We start from the raw sequence: 10,744 nt of genomic DNA on the forward strand, positions 1-10,744 counted from the left end.
TTTGTGCGAATCCTAAGCATCCTAAAGAGGTTGCCTTGCATTCTTTGGATGTTGTCAGGGCGATCAGGGTTTACCTGTCGTCGACTGAATCCTTTCAGAAATCGGATTCTCTCTTTGTCCTTCCTGAGGGACCTTGGAAGGGTATGGCTGCGTCTGCGGCGACCATTTCCAAATGGATCAGACAGACCATTGTACAGGCCTATTCGTGCGGGAACAGGTACCTCCCTTCCCTGTCAAGGCGCATTCTACCAGGTCGGTGAGTGCGTCCTAGCCCTTCCGGCATCAGGCTTCGGTGGCCCAGGTGTGCAAGGCTGCGACTTGGTCGTCGGTGCACACCTTTTCAAAATTCTACAAAATTGATGTTCTGGCATCAGCTGATGCCTCCTTTGGCCGCAAAGTTCTCTGTGCCATAGGGAACCCTGGTTTTGTACCGGTCCCTAGCTGTTGGGGTTGTTTTCCCCTTGGTTATTTGTTTTCCTGGGTTGTTGCTCCTGTTGAGCCCTTTTTTGTTACCCAGAAGGTTACCTTTCTGTTCATGTAAGGTTCCTTTCTCTGATGTGGGTACTGCGTTGCCTTTCTGACGGTTGCGTTGCCCACCCCTCATGTCTACACTGCTTTGGGAAATCCCCATTAGTGAAGACTGTGTGAATGAGCGGCGACTGTCGGAGGACGTAAGAGAAAACGGAATTTTTGGAAAATCTTACCTTAAAATTCCTTTCTCTGAGTCCTCCGACAGTCGCCGCCCCCGCCCCTTTTTTGGGGGTTTTTCTACACTATTACTGCTTGCGACCAAACTGAGTTGGCTATTGCAGGGGGGTATTGGACTAGAAGGACAGCCCTATGGGTGTGACTATGTAGATTAATTGTTAACCATTTGGCTTTCAGACTAGGTATTTGGTTGCTGGGGGTTACAGCACTTTGTATGCAGAAATTGAGATGGTGTCCTGTGGTTCACGGCAATGGAGTCTTGAAAGTGCACTTAGGAGGAGGCGAAGTGGGAGACTAGTCTAGGACTGATTGTAGCAATTTAGTAAAATGTTCTAATATTACATTCAGATAGAAAGCATCCACATGGACATTGGATGCACTAGTCATGTGGTATTCCATTATATTGAAGCTCTAGTTCTGAGAGCCACTTACCAACAGAGGGATGCCCTTGTACGTATGCCACTGAATTTGCAACTAAAAGGTTGCAAGTTTGAATCCTCATGTGGCTATCTTTCTAGATTTAGTTATTAAAGTTGGAGAAACCTTAAGCAGCCAATCAACTTTGAGACAAGGTGTTCTTCCATATTGGTTGCGATTTGTTATTGCACTTTGTAGGCAGCAGTTGAGATAGTGCCCTGTGGTTTGTAGCAATGGACTCTTGAAGGTACAATTTTATCAGATGGGAATTTCCTCTAGGCCGAGTGAGAGATTTGTCTAGGGCTGATGGTAGCATTTTAGTAAATTGTGCGAAAATTAATTTACTAGTCATATGGTATTCCATTAAATAAAGGTCTAGTTGTGTATCTTCTCAGCCATCTGAGGCAGTGGCCTTGTATGTAAGGCACTGGGCTGCCAAGTAGTATGGTTGCAAGTTCAGTTGCCCACATTTTCAGAATCATTTATTAAAATTGCAAAAACCTACAGCAACCAATCAACTTTCAGATGACTTATCCTTTCTTATTAATTGCTATGGATTACGGCACTTTATAGGCAGTATTTGAGATAGTGTCCTGTGGTTCATGGCGGCTTTACCAAATGGGAATTTCCTCTAACTCAAGTGGCAGACTAGTCTAGGGTCTGATGGTAGCAATTTAGTATAATATTCAATTATTAAGCCCCTAGTCATGTGTGATTTCAGAATATTAAAGCTCTAGTTTTAGACCCCACCTACCATCTGAGGCAATGGCTCTGCATGTATACCACTGTTCTCACCAACGTGAAATGTGCAAGTTCAAATCCTCAAGCAGCCACCTTCTCATTATTCATTTATTTATGTTACATAAACTGAAGAAGCCCGTAAAAACCAATCAACTTTCAGACTAGGTATTATTCTCAATATGGTTGCTTTTGGTTGCAAGCAACAAATACAGATAATGCTCAAGGTAACGTAGTCTTGAAAATAACGTTTTACCAGATGGGAATATCCTTTGGAAGGTCAACTGGGAGACTAGGTTTTGTTAGATGATGGCTATTTAGCACAATGTTTGAACATGAATCCATTGATCATATGGTATGTCATGATATTACTACTCTAGTTTGAGGCTCCACCTACCATAAGAGACTATAGCCTTGGGGGTATGGTGGTGATCTCCCAATTGAGATGGTCATAAGTTCAAATCTCACTTTTCCAGTTTCTTTTATTTATTAATTTTGTACAAACGGCTAAATCTAATAGCAACCAATCCTCTTCATAGCAATTTCTAGCAATTCTATCGCTTCTAGCACCATCTGGGACAATGGCTCTGCATGTATACTGCTGTTCTCACAAACGAGAAATGTGCAAGTTCAAATCTTCAAGCAACCACGTTCTCCTTATTCATTTATTAAATTTCCAAATATTGAAGAAGCCCATAATAACCAATCAATTTTCAGACTAGGTATTATTTCATTATGGTTGCTTTGGGTTATTGTACCCAATCAAAGTAATGTATTCTTGAAAATACAGTTTTACCAGATGGGAATATCCTTTGGAAGGTCAACTGATATACTAAATTGCCATCATCTAACAGAAACTAGTCAACTGGGATACTAAGTTTGTTAGATGATGGCTATTTAGCACAATGTTTGAACATGACTCCATTGATCATATGGTATGTCATGATATTACTACTCTGGTTTGAGGCTCAGCTACCATATGAGGCTATAGCCTTGGGGGTATGATGGCGATCTCCTGAATGAGATGGTCGTGAGTTCAAATTTCACCTTTGCAGTTTAATTAATTTATTAATTTTTTACAAACTGCTGAAGCTAATAGCAACCAATCCTCTTCATAGAAATGTATAGCAATTATATTGCTTCTAGCAATTTAGTATAATATTCAACTATTAACCCCCTAGTCATGTGTGATTTAAGAATATTAAAGCTCTAGATTTAAGCCCCACCCAACATCTGAGACAATGGCTCTGCATGTATACTGCTGTTCTCACAAACGAGAAATGTGCAAGTTCGAATCCTCAAGCAACCACGTTCTCCTTGTTCATTTATTAAATTTCCAAATATTGAAGAAGCCCATAATAACCAATCAACTTTCAGACTAGGTATTATTTTGTTATTGTTGCTTTGGGTTATTGTACCCAATCAAAGTAACGTATTCTTGAAAACATAGTTTTACCAGATGGAAATATCCTTTGGAAGGTCAGCTGATATACTAAATTGCCATCATCTAACAGAAACTAGTCTATTTGAACATTAATCCACTGATGATATGGTATGTCATGATATTAAAACTGCACTGCCTGAGACTATAGCCTTGGGGTATGTTGGTGAACTCCCAAACGAAAGGTTCATCAGTTCAAATCCTAAGGTGGTCAAGTTTTTAAGACTTATTTATTAACGTTGTATAAACTGTTGAAACCAATAGCAACTAATTCTCTTTTGAAGCCTCTTCATATTGGTTGCTATGGGTTACTACACTTTGCAGCTTGGATTTAGGATGTATAGGCACTGCTGGCAGGTTTGAGCATCCAGATCTGTGGTGCAGCATGTAGGGCGGTGAATGTGGAATCTGAAGGCCATAAGTTCGATTCCCAAAGCAGATCAAACAGGTGTCTACTCAGAGCTGTTTGGGGGCGGAACAGCAAATACGTGCATAGTGGCAAAGGGGCGTCCCTATGTAATGAGAGTTTAAGATGCAGACCTTCTCACTGTGTACCAATGATATGGGTGACCTTGGCACCATGTGAATGAAGTCTCAATGAAATGAGTGCCAGCCATGTAACCATCTAGTTACCTTGGCACCATCTGAATGCAATCTCGTGTTGAAGTTGATACCCTTGAAACGATGTGAGTGAAAACCACAAGCTGTGTACGCTGTGCCCCCAATAGGCCAAAGGGGAGCATGATGGAACCATGGGAACGAAAGCCACCAGCTGTGGACACTGTGCCCCAATAGGCCAAAGGGGAGCATGATGGAACCATGGGAACAAAAGCCACCAGCTGTGGACACTATGCCTCAGTAGGCCAAAGGGGGACATGATGAAACCAGGTGACTAAAGCCCCCCACCCCAGTAGGCCAAAGGGGGACATGATGAAACGAGGTGACTAAAGCTGCCCACCCCAGTAGGCCAAAGGGGGACATGATGAAACGAGGTGACTAAAGCTGCCCAGTAGGCCAAAGGGGAACATGACGAAACCAGGTGACTAAAGCTCCCCCAATAGGCCAAAAGTGAAAAAAGGCCAAGGAAGCGTGAAATCACAAATATACTTTTTTTTTACCATCGAAACTCATATTTTTCAGCAACACCCCCTTCTCCTTCACAGTATTCCTGCCCCCAGGCTTAGGGTCACAGACTCTTTCATGCCCAACCACTGGTGGCCCGCACCACCAACACAATCAAGTCCTAACCACTTCGTTGTGGTCTTTACAATTTCATCCACCCTTTACACAAACCTGAAAGTGCTACTTTGAGGAACCATCTCTTTGGACACTCGTGGGAATTGAACCCACAGCCTACTGGTTCTAACTTCAGGAGCCTACACACTGCGCCACAGAACCAGAAGACATCAGTAATAGTTGCTTGTGGACCTATATCATGGATCTAGGCTCTCTAAGCCTTTGAAACATAAAAGCACTGCCTCATCGGGGAATCGAACCAACAAATCCAGGGCTTTATGTAGTGAACAGCAACACACTTACAACACGCACCACAAGCTCTGGTTAGCAGTACTGCTGCTCTGTAGAGCTATATACTGAAACAGCATAATGAGAACAATTGAAATATATTTAGTGGCACACAAAACACTTTATTGTTACCAAATTAGATTTGAACCTGAGAAATCCAAGCCTTTTTTTTTGGGTTGAAAATGTAATCTTTATTTGCATAAAAGATATACAAAAAACAATACTTTGTCGGGGTACAATCTCCCCTGTACTGCGACGCAGCGCATAAATACACTACATTACAATACATTTCCGGTCATACAAATAAATACATTCAATCAAATACATTCATTCTGCGGTATGATGCCTGATGTGTTGTGCGGAGTAAGTATACCCCGTGCCATCACATCATGCATGACGCCGCAATACCCCTAAAGCATGAAACTGAAAAATACGTTATCTATACGTTGCATTACTTAAACTATATCAAATAATATAACATTTCAAAAAAAGCAACAGGTGTGATAGGGGGGTGGGAGAGTGGGGTAAGGGGAGGGGAATGAAATCACAGGCCCGAAGCTTTATTGAATGGACAAAGACACACAAGGGAGAGTGGGGGAAGGGGAAATCTTCAGACCTCCTCTTCCTCCATGAGATCCAGTCTCTGAGCAGACTGTGGATCAGTCTGCGACAGTCCTCAATGGACATCCTCTCCCTCTGGTGGATAAGGCGCTTTCTGGCGCACCATAAAGCGTCCTTAAAGCAACACAACACCCGCCAGGCGTTGTCAATGTCCTCTTGGGAAAAAGTCCCATGAAAAAGTCCGTTCAGCACACCGAAGTGTGTGATGGCAGTCTGTGGAACAAAGTCTCTAAGTTCAGGTTCCAAGGCCCTCAACAGGCCCTGTGCAAATGAGCACTCCCGGAAAATGTGAAAAGATGTTTCCTCGTGGATGATACAAAAGGGGCAGTGCCTGTATCTGCACAAGTTTCTGGCATGCATAAATGTCCTGAGTGGCAGTCCCCCCTGGACAGCCATCCACGCCAGATCTTTATGCCTGTTGGTGAGTCCCTTTGAAGAAACATTCCTCCAGACCACTTTGCAGGTGGCTGAAGGGAGGCCTGGAACAGTCTCAACAATGTCCGATGCTCTGATCAACTTGTAGATAGTTTTTGGCTTCCACAAGTCGGGCTTAACTCCATGCAGCCCCAGCTCCTTGATGAACTTGAAAGTGTCCAAGTAGTACCAAGGAGTGTCCCAGTTGTAGGGGATGGAGCTGTCCCATTTGTCCCATCCAAGGGACCTCCAGAGAGTCAGGAGGAAAAAACGGGACATGGAGTTGCCGCCAGAGTTCGAAGTTCTGTCAACCAAAGTCCTGCGGATGCAGTTGCAAGAAAAGAACACCCCCAGTAACGTTGTGATGTCGGGTACGCCCTTACCGTCCTTGAGGGGTTCCTTAAACATGACTGCTCGCTTCACTCTGTACATCTTGGAGCCCCAGATGAAGTGGAACACCGCCCTGGTGATGGCCTTACAGGTGTTGACCCGCGGGGGCCAGGCCTGGGCGAGGTACTGCAACACAGGGAGAATCTCGCTGCGGAGTACCAGTGTTTTCCCTTCGATGGTGAGTTCTCTGAGGCTCCATAGTCCAAACTTCTGTCTCATCTTGGACAGTCTCTCCTCCCAAGACTTCAGGGCTGCGCCCTCAGCTCCAAACCAAACTCCAAGAATTTTGATGAAGTCCGCCTTGACGCTGAAAGGGATGGATGCAGAAGAAGGCAGGAACCACTTTCCGAAGAGCATGATTTCTGACTTCCCGCAGTTGACTTTTGCCCCTGAAGCTTTGCCGAAGTCCTCACAGGTCTGGATGAGCAAGTCGATGGAGCGCTGGTCAGCACAGAACACCGTTACGTCATCCATGTAGAGTGAGCACTTGACAACCCTTCTGTCCGGTCCCGGTGCGGTGATCCCTCTGATCTCTGGGTCCTGTCGGATGCATTCGGCAAAGAGCTCTATACAGCAAACAAAAAGCAGAGGTGAGAGAGGGCAACCTTGTCTGACCCCAGAGAGTACAGGGAAAGGGTCAGTTTTCCAGCCATTCACCAACACCGTACTACAAATGTCATTATACATCACATTCACATACAAACAAAACATGTCCCCAAGACCAAACCTGTCATGTACCTGGTAGAAGAGCCTGATATGATGAGGAAAGCCTCTCTTACACCTCTGACTCGGGGCCCCTGATACAGCAGACAGGTAGCACAGGATTGCAGAGGGGCACGAGTGCCTATTGGTCTTGATAGTAGCTTAGCCGGACGAACTGTCAGGATCAAGCAGGGGAAGACTGTCGGTGGATCGCAGCGGAGCAGGAGTGCCGTATGGACACCACTGAACAGGAGACAGGAGCAGGCTGAGTCTGTCAGTAGGTTGCAGCACAGCAGGAATGCCGGATGGACACCACCGAGAAGGAGACAGGAGAAGGCCAAGTCCATCAGCGGGTTGAAGCGGAGCAGGAATGCCGGATGGACACCAGTGGAAGTAGGCAGAGACTAGCAGCAGGAAGTCCAGCAGGGTAGTAGGCAGGAACAGGGTCAGGCAAACCGGGTCATACACTGGCAGACGGATCAGGTGCAGATGTACAGGCAGAAGCGTGGTCAAAGACAAGCTGGGGTCAATGCAGGCAGAGTTCAGGAGAAGTCAAGGCAAGCCGGGTCGAAAACAGTAATCAGATGCGGGTTTACGGGTAGCAGGTATACACAGAAACGCTGTAGACAAGACAGCACTGAAGCACAGCACAAGCTCAGTTTAAATAGATCCCTTGATGACCATACAAGCAACAGGTGCACGCACTTGTGCAATGGGCGTAGCCTATGCACAGCAAGCTGTCTAGAAGAGTCATTCTGTCTATGGGAATGCCCTTCCTGACAAAACCTGCGCAGAGCTCTGCACATAAACTCATGGGAGACACGGTCAAAGGCCTTTTCCTGGTCAAGACTGACCAGGGCCGCGTGCACACGGCGGCCTCGAATGTACTGGACCGTGTCCCGGACAAGCGCAAGGCTGTGCGCAATCCTGTGACCAGGAATGCCACAAGTCTGATCCGGGTGGATGATCTGTCCGATGACAGATTTCAGCCTGTTGGCCAGAACCTTGGCGAGGATTTTGTAGTTCACGTTCAAGAGAGAGATGGGACGCCAATTTTTCAGATCTCCTCTCTCCCCCTTACGCTTATACAAAATCGTGATCATCCTCTCCCTCAGCGACGGAGGCATTGTGCCCTCCACCACCATCTCCTCGTACAGCTTGAGCAGGTCCGAGCCAACGAGATCCCACAGCGCTACATAGAGCTCCGCTGGGAGACCGTTGCAGCCCGGGTCCTGCCTTGCCTAAAGGATCTGACGGCAGAGTGCAGCTTCTCCAGCGCCAAGGGGGCGTTGATTGCCGACATACCTGCAGGATCAATTTGGTTAGTGATACCTGACAAGAACCTGTCGGCCTCAGCCATATCTGTTTCTTTCGGGGAGTAGAGGTTGGTGTAGTAGTCGCTGACCACTTGCATCTCAGCCTCCTTCCCCTTCTGGAGTGTTCCGGTCTCGTCCCGCAGCTCAGACAGGGGTGTGTGTCCTGAGTGAAGTTTCCTGAAAAAGAAAGAGTTACATTTCTCACCTTTCTCAAGATTCTCCACCTTGGAACGGAAGACGAGGTGCCTGGATTCTTCCTCAAAGTGTACTTTCAGGCTCTTCTTGGTGTCCTCCAGGTCCTGCCTAACGTCCCAGCTGCAGTGGTGAAGGTCCTGCAGGGACTGCAACTGACGTTGCAGTCTCCTGAGTTCCCTCTTCCTGGCACACACTTGCTGGCATCCCCTTGCCTGAAAGAAGCTGCGTAGCTTGACTTTCACAAACTTCCAGTAGTCGCTTACCTTTCCGAAGAACCTCTTGTCCTCCTTCCAGGTAATGTAGGCCTCCCTGAGTTCCTCCAGCAGTTCCTCATTTTCCAGCAGGGTACCATTCAGTCGCTCATTCTTATCTGGGGAGGCGTACACGTTGATGAGCCTAACTGGCTCTCCCTCCCATGAGCCGTCTACGACCAAAAGACGGCCACAGACGAGCTCCTGGACGGAGTCAACCGTGAAACGACCACCCCTGACAAGAATGGCTACCTCTGCAGACTTACAATCGACACCCCCCGGACCAGTAGGAGGGACCATGGGTCCACTGGGAGGACAGATGAGTGTACCTCCTCGAGAAGGGTAGGGCACACTCCTGAAGCATGTAGACATCACTCTGCTGGGTGGAAAGAAAGGTCAGCGCCACCTGTCTTCTAGAAGCATCCTTGATGCTCCTAACATTAATGGAAAAGATGGAGATCTCTGCCATCATGTAAAGGAGATGAAGGGGCTAGTTAGCAGGTGGGCTGAACTTACCTCCCCTGAGGGGGGGGGGGTGGTTCTTCCACTGCCTCTTGTGCCTGTCCGGTGTCCTGTTTCAGGCCGTTCTCCTCGAGGATGCTGTCCATCAGGTCTTGGGTGAGGTCAGTCCCTGGGGGGGCCAGATCCTTACCTTCCTGCATTTCTCCTTCGTCTTCCCCTGCAGACTCGAGGTCCTCCACCACTGGGTCCAGTCCAGCAATGTCATTTTGCTGGACCACTGTGGGCCGCTTGGTGGGTTCTTCAGTTGTCGGACTGTCTAGGTTCCGTTTCCAGCCTTTGCTGGTGGGGGTGGCGGGGGCGGTGGGCAGGGTGGGGAAGTCCTCCATGGAGGACAGGGTGGGGGGGGGGCGGGGGGGAGGTGGGTTTGCAGGCGGGGTCACCTCCGACTCAGAGGGGGTGGGGAGGGATGGGTCGGAGGAGGTGGTAGGGGCCTGGGGAGGGGGGGACTCACCAGTGGCTTTCCGGGTTTCCTTCGCTGTCTTTTCCCCTGGCTTCTTTTTCCCAGCGCTTTCTGTAGCTTTACCCTTGGTCAGGCCATCAGCGTAGGACCGGGATCTCTGGGGGCAGTCTCTGTAGACGTGCTCCGCCAATCCGTAGAGGTTACAGGTCTTGGACCTCGGGCAATCCTTGGTCTCATGGCCTGTAGCCCGACAGAACCTGCAAGAAGGTTCCTGACATCCAAAACTTACGTGACCCTGCTTGCCGCACCTGTGACAGGTCTGGGGCATGTCTGCATAGTAAAGGAGTCCTGCGGAGGCTCCCAGAGAGAAGTAGGGTTTCAGGTGCTGGAGATCCCCCGAAGGCTCTCTCCTTAACCTGCAAGAAACTGCCCACTTACCTGTCCAGAAGCCGTTGACATCGAGGATTCTGACTGGGTCTTTGGCCACGATGCAAAACCTCTGGAGGTAGGTAGCGATGTCTTTTCCTGGGGTATGGGGGTTCCTCATAGACACCGTTACCCGCCTTTCGTCCCGTTGAATGGGAGTGTTCGCAACAAAGTTGCGGAAAGGGGATTCCGGGCTACAATTCCTCACCGCCTCCCAGTATCTTCTACAGACCTGTAGAGACACAAAAGTTATATAAAATATACCTTTCATGAAGGTCTGTACGGACAGTGTCTCCGCCTTGCTGAACCCCTGTTCGAGGATCATTTTCTTGCCGAAGATTTCCGGGGTCATGTCGGGGACTCTTCCGTCCACCTCCTTCAGCTGCAGCACCACTGTCTGCCTCATCCAGGGTTCCAGAGTAGGAAGCCCGTCTGCGGACCTGGTTGGCCTTGCTGAGCCCGACTGGCTTGCGGCGGCCGGAGTGGGGGTGGAGGTTGAGGCGACTTCTCCCGGAGTCTTGGCAGAAGTGGCGGGGACGTGCTTTTTCTTCCCGGTGCTCTTCCCCATGACGGAGGAGTTAGTCGGTAGTCGCTTCAGGCAAACTTCGGCGGCTTCCTTCTTATTCCTCGGCGTCTTCACTCTTTCGTAGCCTTTAAAAAGGCCCTTGTGCGCCTACTG

At 48.2% G+C, this 10,744-nt stretch overlaps 1 pseudogene across 1 annotated transcript; it reads right to left on the reverse strand.

Moving 5' to 3' along the window:
- Positions 1-4,864: 4,864 nt before the first annotated feature.
- LOC309560619 lies at positions 4,865-9,444 on the reverse strand (annotated as a pseudogene). Its single transcript has 5 exons — positions 9,370-9,444; positions 8,098-8,678; positions 7,552-7,627; positions 5,767-6,811; positions 4,865-4,896 (listed from the first exon to the last, which is right to left on the reverse strand). The product of its transcript is annotated as an uncharacterized misc_RNA (transcript).
- Between the last annotated feature and the right edge of the window lie 1,300 nt (positions 9,445-10,744).

This window comes from Pelophylax lessonae (assembly GCF_965119305.1).
Source record: "Pelophylax lessonae genome assembly, chromosome: 7".
In the NCBI taxonomy this organism is placed as follows: Eukaryota; Metazoa; Chordata; class Amphibia; order Anura; family Ranidae; genus Pelophylax; species Pelophylax lessonae.